The following is a 10,469-nucleotide window of genomic DNA, read 5'->3' on the forward strand; positions in this document are numbered from 1 at the left end:
AATGGTGGGATTGGGTTAAATGGAAAACCAAGAGTTTTTTTAAAAAACTCGGGTACAAGTGTGCGGCTGCAAAGAGGAAAAGGTTTGTTTTTTTAAATGCAAGATTGAGCGTGTTGTATAAGTTGAGGGCCGGAGGGATGGATGTGAGTGAAGATTTAGTGAAAGTGAAAAAAGAAGTGGATGATTTTTTGTTAGAAAGAGGGAGGAGTATTGTGTATAGGGCCAAGATAGAGAATTTGGAGAAGAATGAGAAGTGTTCGCGTTTTTTCTTTAAAAAAGTTTTTGGGAAAAGACAGAGTATGAGTGTTTTGAATGGGATGGATGGAAATGAAGTGAGTGGTGTGGACTTGTGTGAGGAAGTGGCAAAGTTTTATGATGATTTGTATGCTGTGAAATGGAGGGATGAAGGTTTGGAGAGTGAGGTGCTGAGTGGTTTGGAAAATAGTTTGAATAAGATAGAAAGGGAAAGTTTGATGGGCGATGTGACAGATGAAGAAGTATGGAAGGTGGTGTGTAGTATGGCGTTGAATAAAACACCGGGGGAGGATGGTTTACCGGTGGAATTTTATCGTGTGATGTGGGATGTGATTGGGAAGGATTTTGTGGATGTATGTAAGTATATGTGGGCGAATGCAGAGGTGGCAAATGGTATGCGTGCAGGGGTGGTTGTGTTATTGCCAAAAAAGGGTGATTTGAAAAATCTTAAAAACTGGAGGCCGATCACATTGTTGAATTGTGATTATAAGATTTATGCGAAGCTTTTGGCCAACAGGATGCGTGGTGTGGTTGGGAGTGTGGTGGGTGAGGAGCAATGTTGTGCGGTGCCTGGAAGACGAATACATGGAAGTTTGTGTATGTTGAGAGATTGTTTATGGGACTGCATGAGTCGTAAGAAGGGGGTGTATGTGTTGAGTTTGGATTTTGAGAAGGCGTATGATAGGTTGGCGCATGGTTTTTTGTTTAGTGTGTTGGTGAGGATGGGATTTCCTTCTGAGTTTGTTGAGAGAGTGAGAAGTTTGTATAAGAATATTTATAGTTGTGTGTTGTTGAATGGAAATGTGGGGAGGAGAGTAAATGTGTTTTCGGGTGTTCGGCAGGGGTGCCCTTTGTCCCCTATCGTATTTATTTGTGCAATTGAGCCATTGTTATGTCTGTTGAGAAAAGATAAGGTGATTCAGGGTGTGCAAGTACCGGGGGGTGGGGGGAGAGAGTGGAAGATGAGTGGTTATATGGATGATGTGTGTGTGTTGTGTGATTCAGAGTGTTCGGTACGGCGTGTGAAGTTGTTGGTTTCTATTTTTTGTGGAGCTTCTGCTTTTAAAGTGAATTGGGAGAAGAGTGAGTGTAAGAATTTTGGGGGGAGGAGTCTGAGCGATGATGTTGGAGTGAATGTGGTGAGTGGACCGATAAAGGTTTTGGGCGTGAAATTTTCGGAGAAACTGGATGGAGAGGAAAGCTGGGTGGATGTGAGAGAGAGAGTGGAGCGTAAGTTAAATTTTTGGAATTTGAGGGATCTTACGTTTTTTGGTAAAATTTTAGTTATTAAGAGTGTTGTGTTACCTATTTTTTTGTATGTTGCGATGGTTTTTCCACCAAGCTACATGTGTGTTAGAAGATTAAATAGGGTTTTGTTTGTCTTTTTTTGGGGTTCATGTATGGAGCGTGCTAGGAGAGAAATTGTTATGAAGAGTTTGGATAAGGGGGGACTGGGTTTCCCAAATTTGAATGTATTTTTTGGCGTGAATACTATGGTGTTTGTATTAGGTGTGATTAGGATGGATGGGAAGTATGCATGTATGTGCAGGTTTTTGTTTGGAAATTACTTGTTTCGTTTGAAATGGCGTGAAAGAGATCTTAGGAGCCCAGTGGCTTTTGAGGTTCCTGTGTGGTATGTGTGGGTTTACAAATTTTTAGTGAAGTATGAACTCTGTGATGTGGATGTGAGATTGTTAGAAAAGAAGAAAGCTGTATATAAGATGATTGAGTGTAGAGAGATGGAATGTGACATTGGACAAGTTTACAGGCTGTCCTTACCAGATCTTAAAGTGGTAAGAGGGGATGATGTGCAGAAAGTATGGAAGAAGGTACGGATGAATGGTATGACAAACAGGCAGAGTGAGATTGTATGGCAGTCATTGCATGGGGTGTTACCGGTGAGGGAGTTTCAGAAAAATCGGGGTTTAGTGAGGAGTGAGAAGTGTCCGAGGAGTGGATGTGGTGGAAGTGAGAGCGTGGTGCATTTGTTTTGGAATTGTCAGTACGCTAGAAGTGTGATTGCAGGGTTGGGTCGTTTGTGTAAGGAGCTGTGTGAGGTGAATCTGTTGTCTTTTGAGCTTTTTATGTTTGGATTGGGTATGTGTGGGGAAAAGGAGAGAGTATTGTGGTTAATGATGGCATGTATAAAAGAGGTTTTGTGGGATGTGAGGAATATATATGTGTTTAAAAGGAAGGATATTGAAGTTAAAAATTGCATAAAAATTATTTTGGGAAAATTGTATTTTTGTTTTGTGTGTGATCAGAGGAGGAGAGGGGAGGTGGATGCAGAGGGAGTTTGGAAAACCAAAAAGTGGAAACATTTTGTTTAATGTATCTTGAGTTTTTTTCTGTTGTTAACAAATATATTTTGTTATGTTTTCCAGTGATGATGGGAATGGCGGTTACATTGTGTATGTGGCTTGCTGTTTTGGGAGATGAGTTCCATAAAGTTGTGGAGTCTTGACTGTGGAACTTCCCATCTGAGGGAAAAAAAAAAAAAAAAAAAAAAATCTGTTCTTATCAGTTTAATATCTGATACGTCCCCTATTTGGGGACCATATATTAAATGGATTTTTAGAACAGGGAGCTGGAAATGGAGCTTGCTCTGTCCACTCCACGCATTGACCCGTTATTGCAGTATCTCCGGGAACAGTGCACCCCTTCTCTGATCCGGTTTCCAAAAACAGATTGAATTGAAATCAGCCCAGCAAGTTGTCATTTAACACTTTCTGAGAATTCTTTTCAGGGTCAAAGAAGCACGTTTCAGGTGGCAAATGTAGCAATTTGCTCAATTTCACTGGACCGTTTGCAACATTTCCTGTGCCTTGCTTTCACCTGTGCATGTTCAGCATTGGATTGCATCCAATATGCAATCAATCAATCAATCAAGCAATCAATCAAGCAATCAAGCAATCTTTGCTGGTTGCAACAGGTGTGTTAAGATGTAGGCCCGAATGAGGCCTTTGTAACAGTGTTGCTAATATATTGTGCCATCTACAAAATTAGGCCCCTGCCTGCTGTCTGTCAGCATGAAGTGTTTAAATTGAAGTATCCTACGAGTAGTTCGGCCATACATACTACATTTGTGACCGCATGCACAAATTCCTTTGTAAAACATTGGCTCCCTCTTGTGGACCACTACTGACTTTTAATTCTGTGGCGTATGATATGTATTTCAATAAAGAAGGAAAAATGGTGTCTGTGATGATCTTGAATGTGCTAGTCTTGTCTATTTTGTCTTGTACTGTGTGAGTAGTATTCTAATGCTTTTGACCAACTGGGTGCGCTGCTGCTGCCTGCCTGCAGTAGATAGAATCTGTGCACGGAACCTTCACCTGCTGCTGTCACAATGGGGCCTTCAGCCATTGACTCCGGAACTCTCACGTGTCACAATGGGCTCTGGACTTATCTAAGGCAGAGAAAAATGGCGCCGTCTTCAGTCTGCTGCTGGAACAGCAGCAGACCACATGGTTGGGGGATTGTCTTTTTTTAAAGGGGTAATTTGCAGACTTGCACTAATAGTTGCACTCTGGAGCGCCAAAGGGATGGAGGGTGTGTTCAGATGGGCGGAGTTATGCAGATCAGGCGGAGTTATGCAGATTAGGCGGAGTTAGGCAGATTTTTTAAAAACGCGTTGGGCCCAACTTGAACACACCCCCACACACCCCCACACACCCCCCACACACCCCCACACACACCAGAACTGCCATTTGAGAAGGCATCCAGAGTTTAGAAAAAAAATGTCTTCCCCTGGGCAATCATCTTTTGGGCTCTCTCCACAGTGGGTCCTGGTTGTAGGCCATGGGGCGTCCGGAGTGGCAAACCATTTCAGGCTATCGCTTCTCGGCCTTTTGGCTGCGATCGATCAGTTTAACTGTGAGATTGTAGTCAGGTCGGGTGCTTTCGGTACCCTCTCTCTCGGCCTGGGGGGATCGCTCCTCTTCGGAGGGGCTTCACCCCCCTGCTGCTATAGGGAGAGAGGATTAGTCCGGAGCAACGAGTTGCGATCGCCTTAAAAGGGCGCTAGCCTTTTTTTGTGTTTACAGCTGGAGTTCTTTCTCGGAAGGATGCCGGCTGCACTTACCTTTGCATCGGGTGAACCCCGGATGAGGAACACGGTCCGTATCGAGGTCTTGGAGAGATTCCGGAAGGAGATAGAAATCCGCTACGTTTGCAACACCGTCCTTCTTGGGATCCTGGAGTTCGGCAGAGAGGACATCTTCTGTTTTCAGGACAATGAGCAGAAAGGTACTTATACTATTACCTTTAGGAGCCATGGTTGTTGTCAGCAGTTGGTCCAAAAGGTGAATGACAACATCTTTGCTGATGAACTGGAGGGCCTGGTCTTCTCCCTGCTTTTCGTCCAAGAGGAGGTACAAATGATTGTTTTCTTTCCAAATCCTTTTGTGGAAGTACTGGACATTTTAACCTGTTTGCGTCGCTATTGCGATGAAGTAACCTTTCAAGGGAATGTTAAAAACGCCGTTGGTTTCTGGTGTGGCAAGCGGAAATTCCTGGTGCGGCTGAAGAAAAATCCGGAGGGCTTTGGAGGAACAGAACATCCCCCCTCTACCATCACCATTGGGAAGAGCCGTGGCTACTTATTCTACACAGGTATGCCTATGTATTGCAGGAACTGTGGCAAGATGGGGCATACCCAAGGGAATTGTGTGGAAAGAAGGGCATTCCGCTGCAGCAATTGTGGTCAATTCGGACACTTCATGAAGGATTGCCCTCAAAAGAAGGCTTGTAACCTATGCGGGGAGGTTGGACATATGTTCCGAGGATGCCCACATAGGACTAAAGTCCGTACGTATGCAGAGGCGGCTGAGAGACCCGTGCCAAGGCAGGAACCAGCTATTGTCCCGGTCCATGCTGAGCTGAGTATCCCGGAGACCGGAGTAAGGCCTGAGCAAAGTCCCACTGTTCCTACAGCAGGGGAGGCGGCTGAGAAGGCCAAGGGCGCAGAGGAGAAGGTGGGGACGGAGCAGGAGTGTGGTGGCCCTCAGGGAGGCCCTCCTGTGTCGAAGTCCCGGAAAAAGGGCGGAGGGCGGACCACCCAGAGACTGGAGCAGGGGGACTCTCCCGTTGGGGGGGTAACCCTTGTGTCGAAGGTCTCGAATGAGGCTGGTGTGTTGGAGCAGAGCGCCCCCACTATGTTGGCGGTGGGGGGCACTGTGGCGAAGACCCCAGTCATTCCCAGGGACTCGAGCCAGCAGACCGCAGTTTTTTCTCCTACAGGTGATGGTGTGGATGAGGTCATTGTGCCAGATCCGGAGGCCCCCCAGGAAGTAAGAGGCCATGTAGCTATCACAGAGGACGACTGTACGAGTGAGCTGCCTGAGCCTTCTGGAAAGAAGCTGCGAGGGGATACTCTTCTGGAGGCCAATCCAGAGTCTCCGGATGTGTGTTTTCCCAGCGGAGACATGTGGCTGAACACGGACTCTTCTGGGTATCCATTACCGGGTTCCTCGGATCCCCAGAACATTGACTCTTTTTCCACACTGCCAGATGTGATTGAGGAGTTTATGGAAGTCATTGAGGATATCTCTCCTCCCTCATGACTCGTGTTGAGCATTCCGATACCGCAAGTATCGGGTATCGGCCGATATTTGCGGTATCGGAATTCCGATACTGAATTCCGATACTTCCCGCGTATCGGATACCGGAATCGGAAGTTCCCAGAATTCAAATTGAACGCAGCAGCCAATGAGGAATGAATGAAAGTGTGGGCACATCCTGTTTAGCATGGTGGGCATGTAAGTACTGGCAAGGCTTGGATTGGCTGCTGAAATGATGTCACTCTGCACTATAAAAAAGCGCTGCCGCCATTTTGCGCTCACTCTGCTGTGATTTCAGTTAGGGACAGGACGCTGTGTTCTAACTGAGGGCCAGTTGAGCTAGCTAATTGCTTTATTTTCCTTTCCAAAGGCTAATTTAGCAAAACGCTGTGTGTTCTTCACTGTTCACCTTGCTCTTGCCTTGCAGCGCTGTTTTAACAGCGTTCTGCAAGGTCTCTGTGTGTGTGTGTGTGTGTGCAGCTCACTCTGTAGTCTGTGTGCAGCCATATACCCGGTTGTATTCAGCTCAGGGGGGGTTCACACTGCCTCACACAGTTGTTCTTTTTTGCTCTTAGTGCAGCCTGCTGCACATTTTTTCTCAAATTTCCTATTAGTGTTTTTCCACCAGTCTCCAGCTCTATTGTGGAAAAACACTACATAGGATAACCTAGAGGGGGGTTTTTGGGCCTTGCAGCGCCGTTTACGGCTGTCTGCACGGTCTCCGTGTGAGCCCAGCTCGCCCTGTAGTCTGTGTGCAGCCATAGCCGGTTGGATTCAGCTCAGGGTTCGTTACTGGCTCATACCTTGAGAAAAATTTTCCTTTTTTTCAAATAGTGCAGCCTGTTTAAAATTTGAAAAAAAAAATTCCTATTAGTGTCTTTCCACTCGTATCCAGCTAAATAGTGGAAAAACACTATATAGGATAACCTAGAGGAGGGTTTTTTGGCCTTGCAGCGCCGTTTACGGCTGTCTGCACGGTCTCCGTGTGAGCCCAGCTCGCCCTGTAGTCTGTGTGCAGCCATAGCCGGTTGGATTCAGCTCAGGGTTCGTTACTGGCTCATACCTTGAGAAAAATTTTCCTTTTTTTCAAATAGTGCAGCCTGTTTAAAATTTGAAAAAAAAAAAAATTCCTATTAGTGTCTTTCCACCAGTCTCCAGCTCAATTGTGGAAAAACACTACATAGGATAACCTAGAGGTTTTTTTGGGGGCCTTGCAGCGCCGTTTACGGCTGTCTGCACGGTCTCTGTGTGAGCGCAGCTCGCCCTGTAGTCTGTGTGCAGCCATAGCCGGTTGGATTCAGCTCAGGGTGCGTTACTGCCTCATACCTTGAAAAACAATTTCCTTTTTTTCAAATAGTGCAGCCAGTTTAAAATTTGAAAAAAAAAATTCCTATTAGTGTCTTTCCACTTGTATCCAGCTAAATAGTGGAAAAACACTATATAGGATAACCTAGAGGAGGGTTTCTTGGCCTTGCAGCGCCGTTTACGGCTGTCTGCACGGTCTCCGTGTGATTTAAACTAGCTCTGTAGCCCGATCTGCACCAAAAAAAAGGTTAAGTTCACCAAACACAACTTACACTTGTGTAGGCCACATTTGAAAAATAATAAAGTTTAGTCCACAATTTACAACATTAGTGTTTCTTACACCTGTTAGGAGGAGCATTACAGGAATAAGCACACTAAGGCCTTAGTACTTTTCTGCTTATCTTTATCTGTCAACCAAGATGAAGAGGGCAGGGAGTAAGGCACGTGGGCGTGGGCGCGGAGCAGGGAGAGGAGCAGGGAGAGGACGTGGTGATTCTGTGCCTGCTGCGGGCGCCGGTGACTCGTCGTCACTCAGTTTCAGCAGGGAACAGTCCTTCATGCGCAGCTTTGTCGGAGAGCGCCGTGCACCGCTGCTGCGTGAAGACCAAATTGAAGCCGTTGTCGGGTGGATGGCAGCTAACGCCTCGGCATCGACTTCAGTTAGTGCCACATCCTCTCAGGCACAGAGCACTGGAGAGCAGCCATCTGTCTCTTCACCACCTGCCAAATTGGCCAGGCAGTCAGAGAGCCCAGGACAGGAGCCGTCTCTACTTCTGTTCTCTGAATCTCTTGGCTTGGAAACAGGGGGCCAGCCAAGCAGCATTGGAGAAATGGAAGAAGAGGCAGTGTGCAGTGATGCCCAACACCTTTTTCTCTCTGACTCTGAAGAGGCAGGTGGGCCAGTGCCTCCGGTGACCACAGCGCAGTACGCATCTGATGATGAAACTCAGGTGCCGCTTTCTCGTGCGTACTGTGCTGCTGAGACTACCCAGGAGGAGCAGTTGGTGGCAGAGGGTAGTGGAGATGATGAGGTCCTTGACCCATCGTGGCGTGAGGAACAGGAAGGTGGTGGGAGCAGCTCAGAGGAAGAGCTTCCTCTTACGGGCCAAAGAGGGAGAGGGAGGGGGAAGACTGCGGAGCCTGTAGCCTCCACTTTGGCACCCGTTAGGAGCCTGTCTCTTTCCAAAGCCAAAAAGGGCGCTCCCAAGACTTGCAGTGCCTGGTCCTTTTTTGACACAGTTGCAGATGACATTTGTTTTGTCAAATGCAAGCTGTGTCATCATAAAGTAAAAAGAGGGAAAAATGTCAGCAACCTCAATACCACAAATATGTGGAAACATGTGCGGACCAGGCACGCGGTGGAGTTACAGAAACACACTGAAGATGTAGGCCAACCAACAGCGGCAGCTACCACCTCTTCAGCTCGTGTTGCCTCTTCCTCCAGCTCACGCACAGCTGGTTTGGCTTCCTCCCAGAGACCTTGTGTAATTCCACCCACAGCACCACCTTCCCAGTCATCCTCACACTCCCAGTCTACTCTACAGCCATCGGTAGTACAGGCATGGGAGAAAAGGCGGGCATTCTCGGCCAACCACCCCCGAGCATAGGCTCTGAATGCAGGCATTGCCAAACTGTTGTCCCTGGAAATGCTCTCGTTCAGGCTGGTGGAGACTGACAGCTTCCGTGACTTGATGGCATTGGCAGTCCCACAGTACAAGGTGCCCAGCCGCTTTTACTTCAGCAGGCAGGCTGTCCCTGCCCTGCACAGGCATGTTGAGGCAAACATAAAACATGCGCTACTGAACGCCGTCAGTAGCAAGGTCCACCTCACCACCGATGCGTGGACCAGTCAGCATGGACAGGGGCGATATGTTTCCCTCACTGCCCATTGGGTTAATGTTGTTGAGCCAGGTACAGATCGTGCGAGTGGCGCAGGACGTGTCCTGCCCACTCCAAGGATTGCAGGAATCCAGTCTGTACGCATCGACTCCTCCTCTTACACCAGTTCCTCTGATTCCTCTCTGCAGGATCCGTCACAGTCCACCCCCACATGGACCCGTGAACGTTTACCTATGACCGACATGAGCACAGCCGTGGCCAAACGTCAGCAGGCCGTCTTGAAACTAGTTTCATTGGGGCATCGAAGCCACACAGCGCAGGAGCTCTGGAATGCCATAAAGCAGGAGAGCGATGTGTGGTTACTGCCAGCGAATCTCCAGCCAGGCATGGTAGTGTGTGACAATGGCCGAAATCTGGTGGCAGCTTTGGCCCTTGGCAACCTCACTCACATCCCATGTCTGGCACATGTGCTCAATTTGGTTGTGCAGAGTTTTCTGAGGGACTATCCGGATCTTGATGCCCTGCTGCACAAGGTCCGCCTAGAGTGTGCTCACTTGCGGCGTTCCAGCTTGGCCAGATCCCGCATTGCTGCTCTGCAGCGCCGATTCCGCCTTCCGGAACACCGCATCATATGTGACCTACCTACCCGGTGGAATTCCACGTTACATATGTTGGAGCGGTTGTGTGAGCAGCAGCAAGCAGTTATGGAGTACCAGCTGCATCAGGCGCAAAGAAGTCGCAGTCAGCGCCGATCAGACTTCACAACCACAGAGTGGGCCACTATGAAGGACGTCTGCCAGGTTTTGCGTCCTTTTGATTATTCCACGCGGATGGCAAGTGCAGATGATGCACTAGTCAGCATGACTGTCCCCCTTATCTGCCTGCTTCAGCAAACTTTGCAAGGGTTAAGGGATGATGTGGTGGAAGAGGTGGAGGATGAGGAGTCACCTTTTCCATCAGCTTCTGGAGAGTCAGCGCCACGTGGTTCCTCACAAAGGGGTACGCAGGGGCCAATTTGTGAGGAGGATGAGGAGGAGTCAATGGAGGAGGAAGAGCTCCGTCCAGAGGAGGGAGCGACACAATTGTCCAGTGGTCAGTGTGTACAGCGAGGGTGGGGTGATGACGAGCGGGCAGAGATCATGTCTCAAGCAGGGGACAGCGTTTCTGGGCCGGTTGGCACTCTGCAGCACATGGTGGATTTCATGCTGCAGTGCCTGAGAAACGACCGCCGCATCGACCACATTCTCAACATGCCTGATTATTGGGTGTTCACCCTCCTCGATCCTCGCTACCGGGACAACGTCCAAAACCTCATCCCTGCGTTGACCCGGGAGCGTAAATTGCGGGAGTACCACGACACACTGGTGAATTCCATCATCTTCTCCTGTCCAACTGAGAGGAGTGCTGCTAGTGCTTTACAAAGCAGCTCAGTGCGTCGAGGCAGTGGGGGAGGCTCTGCCCAAAGAGGGAGCAGAAGCAGTGCCTCTGCCCAAGGCAAGCCCAGTATGG

At 48.4% G+C, this 10,469-nt stretch overlaps 1 non-coding gene across 1 annotated transcript; it reads left to right on the forward strand.

Annotated features, from left to right (window-relative positions):
• Positions 1-2,728: 2,728 nt before the first annotated feature.
• LOC138668116 (U2 spliceosomal RNA) lies at positions 2,729-2,918 on the forward strand. The gene has a single exon (XR_011319089.1). It is a non-coding gene; the product is annotated as a U2 spliceosomal RNA (small nuclear RNA).
• The last annotated feature ends 7,551 nt before the right edge of the window (positions 2,919-10,469 follow it).

This window comes from Ranitomeya imitator, chromosome 2 (assembly GCF_032444005.1).
Source record: "Ranitomeya imitator isolate aRanImi1 chromosome 2, aRanImi1.pri, whole genome shotgun sequence".
Lineage (NCBI taxonomy): Eukaryota > Metazoa > Chordata > Amphibia > Anura > Dendrobatidae > Ranitomeya > Ranitomeya imitator.